The 12,303-nt window shown below is 41.4% G+C and overlaps 1 pseudogene across 1 annotated transcript; it reads right to left on the bottom strand.

The window, feature by feature from the left end:
* Positions 1–4,951: 4,951 nt before the first annotated feature.
* Positions 4,952–5,773, bottom strand: LOC309652131 (protein SET pseudogene; annotated as a pseudogene). The gene has a single exon. The product of its transcript is annotated as a protein SET pseudogene (transcript).
* Positions 5,774–12,303: the final 6,530 nt, after the last annotated feature.

Below are 12,303 nucleotides of genomic sequence, written 5' to 3'. Positions count from 1 at the left end.
GCAACTAGGCCCGTGAGCCACAACTACTGAGCCTGCGCCTCTGGAGCCTGTGCTACGCAACAAGAGAGGCTGCGATAGCGAGAGGCCCGCACACCGCGATGAAGACTGGCCCCCGCTTGCCACAACTAGAGAAAGCCTTCGCACAGAAACGAAGACCCAACACGGCCAAAAATAAATTAATTAATTAATCAATTAAAACAAAAAAGCTGTCTCTCAAATTTAACTTCCAGAATATATTCAGGAAAAACGCATACGCCCGTTTTGGCCAACCAAAGAAGCGGGCAATGCAAATCAACACTACAAAGAGGTATCACTTCGAATCAGAAAAAAGGACCATCCTCACAAAGGGTAAAAACCAGATATGCAGGACAAGGAGAGGAGAAAAGGGAGCCTTGTTACGCTGAAGGGGGGAATGTAAATTGCCAACGGCCACTCTGGAGAAGTGTGCTGTGTTTCCTAAAACATCTAAAAAACAGAGCTACAAAGCATAGGGCGCTTCCACTCATGGGCCTATATGTTGGAAAAACCGAAAATCCACAGAACGCAGGCACCCCGTTTACTGCTGCTATGTTGACAACAGCCTCGACTTGGGTACAGCTTAATAGTCCTTGGAAGGAAAAAATGGTGAAAGAAAATTTGGTACTTAAGGACAACGGAATATTACTCAGCCCTGAAATCAATGAAATGAGGCCAGTCGCAGCAACTCAGGGGGACTTATGTATGGTCATTGAGAGTGAAATAAGTTAGACAGCAAGAGAAACTTATCATAAGATATCACTTATAAAGGGAATCTAAAAATCGCCAACCATGAACTGAATTACAAACAGAACACCATCACACATTTACAAAACACACTTATGGCTGCTTAAGGGGAAAAGCGTGGTGCGGTGATGCATAAACCAGGAGGTTGAAATTGGCACAGATACCGTTCCATACGCCAATAATGTAATCGCCAAGACATACTCATTGTTCAAGGAACTGGACTCAGCACCCTCTATTCACAGAAAAAACATCTATCTGACTACTAGAAACTAGCAAAGTGATTGAGTTATACATATATATACATTCTTTTTTTATATTCTTTTCCGTTTATATTCTTTTCCGTTATGGTTTATCATAGTATACTGGATATAGTTCCCTGTGCTATACAGTAGGGCCTTGTTTATCCATTCCATGTTTAATAGTTTACATCTGTTAACCCCAACCTCCCATTCCATCCCTCCCCCAACCTCCTCCCCCTTGGCAGCCACAAGTCTGTTCTCTATGTCCATGAGTCTGTTTCTGTTTCATAGGTATGTTCATTTGTGTCATATTTTAGATTCCACATAGAAGTGATATCATATGGTATTTGTCTTTCTCTTTCTGACTTATTTCACTTAGTATGATAATCTCTAGTTGCATCCATGTTGCTGCAAATGGCATTATTTTGTTCTTTTTTATGGCTGAGTACTAGTGCATTGTATACATGTACCACATCTTCTTTATCCATTCATCTGTCAGTGGACACTTAGGTTGTTTCCCTGTCTTGGCTATTGTGAATAGTGCTGCTGTGAATATAGGGGTGCATGTATCTCTTTGGATTAGGGTTTTGTCTGGGTATATGCCCAGGAGTGGGATTGCTGGATCATATGGTAATTCAATTTTGAATTTTTTAAGGAACCTCCATACTGTTCTCCAAAGTGGCTGTACCAATTTACATTCCCACCAACAGTGTAAGAGGGTTCCCTTTTCTCCACATCCTCTCCAGCATTTGTTATTTGGAGAGTTTTTCATGATGGCCATTCTGACCAGTGTGAGATGGTACCTTATTGTAGTTTTGATGTTCATTTCTCTAATAATTAGTGATTTTGAGCATCTTTTCATGTGCCTATTAGCTATTTGTATTTCTTCTTTGAAGAAATGTCTTTTTAGGTCTTCTGCCCCTGTTTTGATTGGTTCATTTATTTTTTTGTTGTTGAGTTGTATGAGCTGTTCATATATTTTGGAAATCAAGCCCTTCTCGGTTGCGTTGTTTGCAAATATTTTCTCCCGTTTTGTAGGTCGTCTTTTCGTTTTGTTAATGGTTTCCTTTGCTGTGCAAAAGCTTGTATCTTTGATTAGGTCCCATTTGTTTATTTTTGCTTTTATTCCTATTGCCTTGGGAGACTGAGCTAAGAAAACATTGGTACAATTTATGTCAGAGAATGTTTTGCCTGTGTTCTCTTCTAGGAATTTTATGGTGTCACGTCTTCTGTTTAAGTCTTGAAGCCATTTTGAGTTTATTTTTGTGTATGGTGAGAGGGTGTGTTTTCAATTCATTGATTTACATGCAACTGTCCAACTTTCCCAGCACCACTTGCTGAAGAGACTTTTTCCCTTTGTATATTCTTGCCTTTTTTGTCAAAAACTAATTGACTATAGGTGTGTGGGTTAATTTCTGCGCTCTCTGTTCTGCTCCATTGATCCATATGTCTGTTTTTGTGCCAATACCATGCTGTTTTGATTACTATAGCTTTGTAGTATTGTCTTAAGTCTGGGAGACCTATGCCTGTTGCTTTGTTCTTTTTCTTCAGGATTGCTTTGGCAATTCTGGGTGTTTTATGGTTCCATATAAATTTTAGGATTATTTGTTCTAGTTCTGTGAAAAATGTCATGGGTCATTTGATAGGGATTGCATTACATCTGTAGATTGCTTTGGGTAGTGTAGTCATTTTAACAATATAAATTCTTCCAATCCAAGAGCATGGGCTATCTTTCCATTTCTTTGAATCATCTTCAGTTTCCTTTACCGTTGTACAGCTCTCAGCATACAAGTCTTGCACCTCCTTGGTCAGATTTATTCCTAAGTATTTTATTTTTGGAGGTGCATTTTTTTTCAATATTTCTTTATTTGGCTGCGCCGGGTCTTGGCTGCCACGTGCGGGACCTTCATTGCTGCGTGCAGGATCTTTAGTTGCGGCATGTGGGATCATTAGCTGCGGCATGCGGGATCTTTATTTGCGGCATTCGCACTCTTACTTGTGGCATGTGAGACCTAGTTCCCTGACCAGGGATGGAACCCGGGCCCCCTGCATTGGGATTGTGGAGTCTTAGCCACTGGACCACCAGGGAAGTCCTGAGGGTGTGATTTTGGAAAGTATCGTTTATTTTACATTCCCTTTCTGATATTTCATTGTTGGTGTAAAGAAATGCAACCGATTTCTGTATGTTAATCTTGTATCCTGCTACGTTTCTGAATTCACTGATCAGTTCTCGTAGTTTTTGTGTGGAGTCTTTAGGGTTTTCTACATATAGAGTCATGTCATCTGCATATAATGACGATATTATCTCTTCCAATTTGGATACCTTTTATTTCTTTTTCTTGTCTGATTGCTGTGGCTAGGACTTCCAATACTATGTTGAATAGAAGAGGTGGAAGTGGGTATCCTTGTCTTATTCCAGAGTTTAGCGGGAGGGCTTTCAACTTTTCACCATTGAGTATTATATTGGCTCTGGGTTTGTCATAAATAGCTTTTATTATGTTGAGATGTATTCCCTCTATACCCACTTTGGTAAGAGTGTTTATCATGAATGGATGTTGAATTTTGTCAAGTGTTTTTTCTGCATCTATTGAGATGATCAAGTGGTTTTTGACTTTTGTTTATGTGGTGTATCACATTGATTGATTTGCATATGTTGAACCATCCTTATGAACCTGGGATGAATCCCACTTGCTTGTGGTGTATGATCTTTTTTATGTGTTGTTGGATCCAGTTTGCTATATTTGGTTGAGAATTTTTGCATCTATACTCATCAAAGATATTGGCCTTTAATTTTCTTTTTTGGTGGTGTCTTTGTCTGGTTTTGGTATCAGGGTGATGGTGGCTTCATAGAATGTCTTTGGGAGTGTTCCCTTCTCTTCAGTTTTTTGGAAGAGTTTGAGAAGGATCAGTATAAGTTCTTCTTCGTATGTTTGGTAGAATTTGCCTATGAAGCCATCTGGTCCTGGACTTTTGTTTGTGGGGGAGTTTTTTTTAAAATAAATTTATTTATTTTATTTACTTTATTTTTGGCTGCGCCGGGTCTTTGTTTTTTTTTGTGTGTGTGTGTACACATTTAGTTTTATTGTAACAAAGCAACTTGTACACTTTTAACGTTTCAAACTGAGCATCATCTTTCCTTTCCAGTGAAACAGAAAGAAAAATATAACACTAAACAGGAACGAAATTACAATAGAGAATGTCAATTGCAAATAAGATCCTACAGGTTCTGCTGATTCTCCCATCGAGTGGCAGGGCTCAAGTCATCATTAGGAGAGAATTTTATTTTAAAAGTGTCATCTTAAACTGCAAGGATGTCCGTCAAACATCACAATTAAACATGCCAAAGGAGAAGCCATGTTGTCAAAATGCCCACTTAACCCACCCAAACATCTCAAACCCACCCTTTGCTGACCTTCTATAACCCCATTTTTTTAAGTTTTTCTTTTCTTTTTTTAAACAAGAGAAAGTAGACAGATAGATGTTGGTAAATGCTAACTGTCCATATTCACATAGAGACACAGTGTAATCTCTGAGCCCAATATACAGAGAAAGGAGGAAAAAAGCTAGAATTCTATGCACTACTACACAGGGGCCTAGCACCCTCCAGCTTCCAGCAGAGCTAAGGGAGCAGAAGGTTTTTCTTTTTTCCCACAGAGCATGGTGGTGTTGATTCCGTAAAGTTTTTGTTGAGACAGGAAGGGATAAAAATGAATCTGGAACAGAAAGGGGTAGAGATTCTTTTCCCACTGAATTCTGCTCAAGGTATTTCCCCCCAAAATAAGTTGTGAGCCATGGTATAAAGGAGAAAAGAGACCTCAAACACAGGGCAACTGAGCACAAGAGGAGAAGGAGGAAAAAAAAAAAAAAGACTGCAACTTGCTCCCAGGGACTGGAGAAAATTAAAAAAGGAAGGTTGGAATCCATCAGTGTTCCATTAGTCATCTTCTCCTTCATCTTCCTTCATCCTTATCCCCTTCTTCATCAATATCTTCCAGTCCTTCTTCCTCTTCATCATCATCATCATCTTCTTCTCCTTCCCCTTCCTCATCATCCATGTCCGGAACCAAGTGGTACTGTAATGGATTTGGCCAAATATCATCTTTGATGACCTCTCCTAACTCATCTGCACCTGCATCAGAATGATCAGTAAACCAGGTGAAGAAGCTTTCTGGTTCCTCATGCTGTCTCTTCCTGCTGGCTTTATTCTGCGTTTGACTTGCACGTTTTGTCAGATCCTTTCCGGATTTCCATTTGATTTCAGTGGACTTTGAAGATGGATCACCACTCTCATTCAGATGAAATTCTTTGGAGAGAACTTTAGTTTCGAAGTAAGGGTTTTCATCAAAATAAAAATCTATTCTGTAACCTGATTTACTACCTTCAAATTCTGTCACTTCGACTCTTGTCAAATAATGCAGCACCTCTTCATCCTCCTCCCCAAGCAGTGCAGACACTTGTGGATGGTGAACAAATGTTGTTACCCCAAAATTTGGGATTTTGGCGATCAATTCCGACCTCTTCTGAAAAAATGGTTGGCGGAGTTTGTTATATTTCTGTTCTACTTTCAAAATCTCCTCACTGGCTTGTTCGTTAAGTCTGTCTATTTCATTTTGTACTTCATCAATATGTTCAACTGCTTCGTGCTGTTCTTCTTCTTCCTTCGGCAAGTTCGGAGAAGCAGACGTTTCCTCTGGCCTGGAGGCAGGAGTCCGTCTCAGTTTCTTCGGTTTCGTTGCTTGGGGTGGAAGTGAAAACTGGTGTTTGGGGGCCATGCTGGGAGAAAAGCCAAGAATCCACCCAAGGGAAGAAGCTCGTACCGGGAGCTCTGAGAACTCTGCACTGGGCCTTTGTTGCTGTGCACAGGCTTTCTCTAGTTGTGGTGAGCAGGGGCTACTCTTCATTGCGGAGCTCGGGTCCTAGACACACAGGCTTCAGTAGTTGTGGCACATGGGCTCAGTAGTTGTGGCTCTTGGGCTCTAGAGCGCAGGCTCAGTAGTTGTGGCACACAGTCTTAGTTGCTCCGCAGCATGTGGGATCTTCCCGGATCAGGGATGGAACCCATGTCCCCTGCATTGGCAGGTGGATCCTCAACCACTGCACCACCAGGGAAGCCCTGTGGGAGAGTTTTTAAACTACAGATTCTAGTTCATCTCTAGTGATTGGTCTGTTCAAATTATCTGTTTCTTTTTGATTCAGTGAATGCAATCCCTCCCAAAATTCCATGGTATTTTCCCCCCAAATAGAGCAAATCCTCCTAATATCTGTGGGGAACCACAAAGGACCCCAAATAGCCAAAGAAACCCTGAAAAAAGAGAACGGGCTGGAGGCATCTCCCTCCCTGACGTCACACTCTGCTGAGAAGCTACAGTCACCAAAACAGTGTGGAACTGGCTCAAAACGGGCACAGGGACCAGAGGAACAGGACAGAGAGACCAGAATTCAACCCACACGGACGGGGTCGGTGAATTTATGACACAGGGACCAAGGACACACCAAGGAGCACGACACTCCCCACGATAAATGGTGCTGGGAAAACTGGACGCCCCATAACTCATGCTGGCTACCCTGCACACAAACCTGACCAAAAACCCAGCTTTCCACGCCAAGCCCTCCCTCGCTCACACGAAGACGGACCCCCTCAACGGTCAGTCGCCCACAGGAAGCTTCTCCCCACTTTTCCTCACCGTCTCTTCACCTTTTCCTCAGGCATCACCTGGGTCCTCAGGAAACCTAGTTCCCTAGTCAGCGTGGACGCAGCCCCACTTTGTCCTGAAGCCGAAACCCCAGCGAGTCCTAAGGAGACGGAGACCGAGCTCCTCTCAGCAGAGACGCTGAGCCGGGCGTCCTACCCGAAGGCCCCCGCCCCCGCCCCCGCCCCCGCGCCTGAGGAGGCTCAACTCCTCTCAGCTGCCCTCACAATCGAGTTCGCAGGGAACGAGCATGCGCTGTGGGTCAGAGAGGCGAACTCGGCGCCACCCTGTGGTCAGTGCAGGAAGTGCAGGCCGCGCCTCCCTCACAGGTCACTGGAGGCAGCGTGCCCTACTGACAGGACTGCTGAATCCATTAAACTGGACATTCAAACTAAAATGGAGTCTCTATCCCAAAAGTTTTCTAAAAGTAGTTAAGGAACAATTAATTGGAAACCATTTGGAATGAAGTGAATGTAGATGCAAACTTTACAACTGATACCAAATTCACTCAAAGTTATTCAGAGGCAAATTTTATTTTAGTTTCTAATTTATGTTTGGCTGCGTTGGGTCTTCGTTGCTGCATGTGGGCTTTCTCTAGTTGCGTCGAGCGGGGCTACTCTTCGTTGCGGTGCACGGGCTTCTCATTGCGGTGGCTTCTCTTGCGGGCGAGCACGGGCTCTAGGCGCGCAGGCTTCAGTAGTTGTGCCGCGCAGGCTTGGTTGCTCTGCGGCATGTGGGAGCTTCCCGGACCAGGGCTCGAGCCCGTGTCCCCTGCATGGGCAGGCGGACTCTTAACCACTGCGTCACCAGGGAAGTCCCCACAGACAAATTTTAAATACAAAACTATTCAAGGGGCTTCCCTGGTGGTGCAGTGGTTGAGAATCTGCCTGCTAATGCAGGGGACACGGGTTCGAGCCCTGGTCTGGGAAGATCCCACATGCCGCGGAGCAACTAGGCCCGTGAGCCACAACTACTGAGCCTGCGCCTCTGGAGCCTGTGCTACGCAACAAGAGAGGCCGCGATAGCGAGAGGCCCGCACACCGCGATGAAGACTGGCCCCCGCTTGCCACAACTAGAGAAAGCCTTCGCACAGAAACGAAGACCCAACACGGCCAAAAATAAATTAATTAATTAATCAATTAAAACAAAAAAGCTGTCTCTCAAATTTAACTTCCAGAATATATTCAGGAAAAACGCATACGCCCGTTTTGGCCAACCAAAGAAGCGGGCAATGCAAATCAACACTACAAAGAGGTATCACTTCGAATCAGAAAAAAGGACCATCCTCACAAAGGGTAAAAACCAGATATGCAGGACAAGGAGAGGAGAAAAGGGAGCCTTGTTACGCTGAAGGGGGGAATGTAAATTGCCAACGGCCACTCTGGAGAAGTGTGCTGTGTTTCCTAAAACATCTAAAAAACAGAGCTACAAAGCATAGGGCGCTTCCACTCATGGGCCTATATGTTGGAAAAACCAAAAATCCACAGAACGCAGGCACCCCGTTTACTGCTGCTATGTTGACAACAGCCTCGACTTGGGTACAGCTTAATAGTCCTTGGAAGGAAAAAATGGTGAAAGAAAATTTGGTACTTAAGGACAACGGAATATTACTCAGCCCTGAAATCAATGAAATGAGGCCAGTCGCAGCAACTCAGGGGGACTTATGTATGGTCATTGAGAGTGAAATAAGTTAGACAGCAAGAGAAACTTATCATAAGATATCACTTATAAAGGGAATCTAAAAATCGCCAACCATGAACTGAATTACAAACAGAACACCATCACACATTTACAAAACACACTTATGGCTGCTTAAGGGGAAAAGCGTGGTGCGGTGATGCATAAACCAGGAGGTTGAAATTGGCACAGATACCGTTCCATACGCCAATAATGTAATCGCCAAGACATACTCATTGTTCAAGGAACTGGACTCAGCACCCTCTATTCACAGAAAAAACATCTATCTGACTACTAGAAACTAGCAAAGTGATTGAGTTATACATATATATACATTCTTTTTTTATATTCTTTTCCGTTTATATTCTTTTCCGTTATGGTTTATCATAGTATACTGGATATAGTTCCCTGTGCTATACAGTAGGGCCTTGTTTATCCATTCCATGTTTAATAGTTTACATCTGTTAACCCCAACCTCCCATTCCATCCCTCCCCCAACCTCCTCCCCCTTGGCAGCCACAAGTCTGTTCTCTATGTCCATGAGTCTGTTTCTGTTTCATAGGTATGTTCATTTGTGTCATATTTTAGATTCCACATAGAAGTGATATCATATGGTATTTGTCTTTCTCTTTCTGACTTATTTCACTTAGTATGATAATCTCTAGTTGCATCCATGTTGCTGCAAATGGCATTATTTTGTTCTTTTTTATGGCTGAGTACTAGTGCATTGTATACATGTACCACATCTTCTTTATCCATTCATCTGTCAGTGGACACTTAGGTTGTTTCCCTGTCTTGGCTATTGTGAATAGTGCTGCTGTGAATATAGGGGTGCATGTATCTCTTTGGATTAGGGTTTTGTCTGGGTATATGCCCAGGAGTGGGATTGCTGGATCATATGGTAATTCAATTTTGAATTTTTTAAGGAACCTCCATACTGTTCTCCAAAGTGGCTGTACCAATTTACATTCCCACCAACAGTGTAAGAGGGTTCCCTTTTCTCCACATCCTCTCCAGCATTTGTTATTTGGAGAGTTTTTCATGATGGCCATTCTGACCAGTGTGAGATGGTACCTTATTGTAGTTTTGATGTTCATTTCTCTAATAATTAGTGATTTTGAGCATCTTTTCATGTGCCTATTAGCTATTTGTATTTCTTCTTTGAAGAAATGTCTTTTTAGGTCTTCTGCCCCTGTTTTGATTGGTTCATTTATTTTTTTGTTGTTGAGTTGTATGAGCTGTTCATATATTTTGGAAATCAAGCCCTTCTCGGTTGCGTTGTTTGCAAATATTTTCTCCCGTTTTGTAGGTCGTCTTTTCGTTTTGTTAATGGTTTCCTTTGCTGTGCAAAAGCTTGTATCTTTGATTAGGTCCCATTTGTTTATTTTTGCTTTTATTCCTATTGCCTTGGGAGACTGAGCTAAGAAAACATTGGTACAATTTATGTCAGAGAATGTTTTGCCTGTGTTCTCTTCTAGGAATTTTATGGTGTCACGTCTTCTGTTTAAGTCTTGAAGCCATTTTGAGTTTATTTTTGTGTATGGTGAGAGGGTGTGTTTTCAATTCATTGATTTACATGCAACTGTCCAACTTTCCCAGCACCACTTGCTGAAGAGACTTTTTCCCTTTGTATATTCTTGCCTTTTTTGTCAAAAACTAATTGACTATAGGTGTGTGGGTTAATTTCTGCGCTCTCTGTTCTGCTCCATTGATCCATATGTCTGTTTTTGTGCCAATACCATGCTGTTTTGATTACTATAGCTTTGTAGTATTGTCTTAAGTCTGGGAGACCTATGCCTGTTGCTTTGTTCTTTTTCTTCAGGATTGCTTTGGCAATTCTGGGTGTTTTATGGTTCCATATAAATTTTAGGATTATTTGTTCTAGTTCTGTGAAAAATGTCATGGGTCATTTGATAGGGATTGCATTACATCTGTAGATTGCTTTGGGTAGTGTAGTCATTTTAACAATATAAATTCTTCCAATCCAAGAGCATGGGCTATCTTTCCATTTCTTTGAATCATCTTCAGTTTCCTTTACCGTTGTACAGCTCTCAGCATACAAGTCTTGCACCTCCTTGGTCAGATTTATTCCTAAGTATTTTATTTTTGGAGGTGCATTTTTTTTCAATATTTCTTTATTTGGCTGCGCCGGGTCTTGGCTGCCACGTGCGGGATCTTCATTGCTGCGTGCAGGATCTTTAGTTGCGGCATGTGGGATCATTAGTTGCGGCATGCGGGATCTTTATTTGCGGCATTCGCACTCTTACTTGTGGCATGTGAGACCTAGTACCCTGACCAGGGATGGAACCCGGGCCCCCTGCATTGGGATTGTGGAGTCTTAGCCACTGGACCACCAGGGAAGTCCTGAGGGTGTGATTTTGGAAAGTATCGTTTATTTTCCATTCCCTTTCTGATATTTCATTGTTGGTGTAAAGAAATGCAACCGATTTCTGTATGTTAATCTTGTATCCTGCTACGTTTCTGAATTCACTGATCAGTTCTCGTAGTTTTTGTGTGGAGTCTTTAGGGTTTTCTACATATAGAGTCATGTCATCTGCATATAATGACGATATTATCTCTTCCAATTTGGATACCTTTTATTTCTTTTTCTTGTCTGATTGCTGTGGCTAGGACTTCCAATACTATGTTGAATAGAAGAGGTGGAAGTGGGTATCCTTGTCTTATTCCAGAGTTTAGCGGGAGGGCTTTCAACTTTTCACCATTGAGTATTATATTGGCTCTGGGTTTGTCATAAATAGCTTTTATTATGTTGAGATGTATTCCCTCTATACCCACTTTGGTAAGAGTGTTTATCATGAATGGATGTTGAATTTTGTCAAGTGTTTTTTCTGCATCTATTGAGATGATCAAGTGGTTTTTGACTTTTGTTTATGTGGTGTATCACATTGATTGATTTGCATATGTTGAACCATCCTTATGAACCTGGGATGAATCCCACTTGCTTGTGGTGTATGATCTTTTTTATGTGTTGTTGGATCCAGTTTGCTATATTTGGTTGAGAATTTTTGCATCTATACTCATCAAAGATATTGGCCTGTAATTTTCTTTTTTGGTGGTGTCTTTGTCTGGTTTTGGTATCAGGGTGATGGTGGCTTCATAGAATGTCTTTGGGAGTGTTCCCTTCTCTTCAGTTTTTTGGAAGAGTTTGAGAAGGATCAGTATAAGTTCTTCTTCGTATGTTTGGTAGAATTTGCCTATGAAGCCATCTGGTCCTGGACTTTTGTTTGTGGGGGAGTTTTTTTTAAAATAAATTTATTTATTTTATTTACTTTATTTTTGGCTGCGCCGGGTCTTTGTTTTTTTGTGTGTGTGTGTGTACACATTTAGTTTTATTGTAACAAAGCAACTTGTACACTTTTAACGTTTCAAACTGAGCATCATCTTTCCTTTCCAGTGAAACAGAAAGAAAAATATAACACTAAACAGGAACGAAATTACAATAGAGAATGTCAATTGCAAATAAGATCCTACAGGTTCTGCTGATTCTCCCATCGAGTGGCAGGGCTCAAGTCATCATTAGGAGAGAATTTTATTTTATTTTATTTTATTTTTTTTTTTTTTTTTTTTTTTTTTCACACACACACACTGTATTTTATTTTTACAAGAGATAAATAAACTGACACCAAGCATTGTACATGGATGACCACAACAAAAGCAACAATGATTGCAATTACCAAACATGAAACACACTCATACTATGTCATAATATTGACATTCAGTCCAGTAATCCTCCACTGTAACAGCTCCTTTACTTTGCAGTGAAAATTGATTTGTATATTCTTTGCCTCTGAGTCCTTGTGGGATTTTTTTTTTTTTAATTCAGAGAGAAAGTCACAAAAATTATACTCATCCTCATCAGTTCACTCACTCCCATGTAATTAATTGTTTTTTTTCATCTTGATCTTTTGTTAGCA

This window comes from Balaenoptera physalus (genome assembly GCF_965194825.1).
Source record: "Balaenoptera physalus genome assembly, chromosome: X".
Classification (NCBI taxonomy): Eukaryota; Metazoa; Chordata; class Mammalia; order Artiodactyla; family Balaenopteridae; genus Balaenoptera; species Balaenoptera physalus.
Note: the sequence above shows the minus strand (reverse complement) of the source record. Positions and strands in the feature narration are given on the sequence as shown.